Source organism: Eptesicus fuscus, chromosome 20, assembly GCF_027574615.1.
Source record: "Eptesicus fuscus isolate TK198812 chromosome 20, DD_ASM_mEF_20220401, whole genome shotgun sequence".
NCBI classification, from domain to species: Eukaryota; Metazoa; Chordata; class Mammalia; order Chiroptera; family Vespertilionidae; genus Eptesicus; species Eptesicus fuscus.
Window position 1 is genome coordinate 48,567,106 of NC_072492.1, and position 2,886 is coordinate 48,569,991.

Consider the following 2,886-nt stretch of genomic DNA (forward strand, 5'->3'; position numbering starts at 1 on the left):
ATTTTTGGAGGCACATAGTTCATCCCCTGTTGATCAAGGGAACCTCTATTTTTTTTTTAATCAGAAGGATGCCTTCTATTAAATGTAGAAACAGAAAATCACAATTCTGCAACGTCAGAAGAATAGTTGATCCAGGCAAGGATAGGCAGTGGACGCCAAAAATGTTTCACCTGAATCTAAACAGACTTTCAGATGTAACTTCCAGTTTGCAGGAGGCTTAAAAGAACAAGCCCAGTGACACCACGAGGAAGCAACCAGACAAATCCAGACAGTGGGGCATTCTGCAGGTCAACTGGCTTTTAAAGGTCAATGGGGGAGGGAGGTGCTGTTTTAGAGTAAGAGAGAAAACAGTTGCAATGGGTGCCATGGAGTGGATGCTAATTCAAAAGGAAATAGTTACTACAGTTTGGGGACAACTAAGAAATTTTAATAAGGATTGAGTCAGACATTAGGACATTCTTGTTCATTTTTTTAGGTGTGATAGAGTTATTGTGGTTGTGTGGGGGACCAGACACACATTTGGAGTGTGGAGAGAAGAAAATGTCATGATATCTTAAATTCAAATAGATCTATGCATAGCTTTGAGCAGTGGCAGTAACGTAGGTTTATCCGAGGCATGGTTATTGCTAATTGGGAAGAAAAAAAAAAAGATAAAGGAATACATGAGAAACATAAAATAAATATGACAAAATGTTAATTCTTGGTTAGGTCCAGGTAGTAAAAATGCAAATGATCTTTATACTCTTTTCAACTTTTTTACATGTTTGAAAATATTCAAAATAAAGTTGGGGGGATTATCATCTTAAAGGGGGTCTACTGGCACCCCCTGGCCCTTGGAGAGACCAGGCCTAGCGACTGTCCACCGTGGAGGCCTCTCCCTCAGACGGGGCGGTGGGCACTGCCCACCAAACTGTTGTGATCACATATCCCCTACCATTTAACTGGTTTCCTCGCAGAAACACGTACCACTCTACCAGTAAGCCATGTATGTTGTCAGGCACAAGAACAGCAGGTTATCTGGCGCATCCCTGGAGAACATGCCGCCCGCCCTGGCGCTCCCGGAATCGAGCAGGTGGTGTATTCCATGCCTCGGGCTTTCCCCAGCCCCGGGCATGGGGGCTCATCCAATGCTTGTAAAGTGAATGAGGAATTGAACTAATGAGTGCTCTGGCCTGGCCTACCCCAGCCCCGGGAGTGCGGGGCAGTGGGAGCGGCAGTGCAGAGCCCCAGGGCGGTGGCCCCTACATGCGGGCCTCACTGGCCCTGCGGCTGCCGAATGGGACAGCCAGGCTTTATTTTTTATTGAATGAATATGGAATACAGGCATTCTTAACCCCTCTGGGGCCAGTAACCTATCTGGGAATACAAGTAAACTACGGGCCCTCTTCCCAGCCAGTCACGTCCCTATACCACACACACCTGGAGTTTTGTGGGTTTTTAAAAATATATATTTTATTGATTTTTTACAGAGAGGAAGGGAGAGGGATAGAGAGTTAGAAACATCGATGAGAGAAACATCGATCAGCTGCCTCCTGCACACTCCCCACTGGGGATGTGCCCGCAACCAAGGTACATGCCCTTGACCGGAATCGAACCCAGGGACCCTTCAGTCCGCAGGCCGATGCTCTATCCACTGAGCCAAACCGGCCAGGGCTACACCTGGAGTTTTGCACATGATCTCAGATGGTTCCCGCCCCCCCACCTCAAGGTCCACACACACTCCAGGTAATGACATTCCAGACTCCCCGAAACCTGGGGCTCCTTCCACAGTGCTCCCAGCCAGGAGCCAGCCTCGCCGAGTGCCCCCTGTGCAGAGCAGCTCTCAGAGGACTGGGCCAGGCGGCTGAGCAGTGGCTCCCAGCTGCTCCCACAATCACTGACCCACAAGAGCCCTGAGGCTCAGGGAGGCCGCCTGGCAAACCCATTGGGCTCGGCCACGCCTTGATGGAGCACTGCACGTGCCGGCACTGTGCAAGGAGCTGGGGATAGAAAGCTGTGCTAGAGCGCGCCCATCCTCAGGGGTCCCAGTCCCGTGGAGAAGAGGGACCTCAAACAGGTCCTTTCGAACCAGTGTGGTGGCCTGAAGCTGCAGGGTTTGGGCCGGGGCTGCCAGGGATCCTGTTGAATGGCATTGTGGGCAGGTGGGGCTAGAGAAATAGACGATGGGGTCTGGGGCTACTTGGGAGGCTCCAGCTGACACGTTTATCAGAGCCCTGGAGAGAGTGCAGGGGGAGGGCGGGAGGGGCAGGTGTGTGAACCGGCGCGTGAAGAACAACTACAGCGATCGGAGTGCCCGCTCCCTGCGGGCGGCTGCTGGCCTCTAGATGGTTGTTACTCACAAGGGAAGGAGGGTTGAGTGGTTTGCCTGAGGGCACTCGGTCCCAGCTGATCGCCCTCTGGACACATGTGGGGGCTGGGAGGGTGGGGAACAGCGGGGAGAACCTAGTGAATGGCAGACCTGGCTTGGGGCAGTTTCTGGGCCCATCCCTGCGCTGGCACACGGGGGAGGTGGTGCCCGCTCATAGCCGTCGGGCGGTGCGTAAGCTCCCCCTCCAGGGTCTGGACGGACGACAGCCCTCCGGGCACGGGGCTAAGAGGCCGCCCCCAGCACAGGGCAGCTCGGCCACCTAGTCTGGAGCCCGGAGGGGTGGAGAGGCTGCGCCCGCCCCGGGCAGGACTGGGGCGAGCAGGGTGGCTCCTCCCCTGTCCACGCCGCCCTCGGTCCGGTAGCTGGGCCTGAGCCTCGGGAGCCGCAGTCTTTTCCGGAGGGGCGGGCCCGGCTGCGCCCCGGCTCCTGCCCCGACAGGTGTGCGCCGCGTGCAGGAATGCGCCCTGCCTGACTCACCAGCGCCTCCTTCCTACCTGCCGCCGCCTCATAAGCCGTCC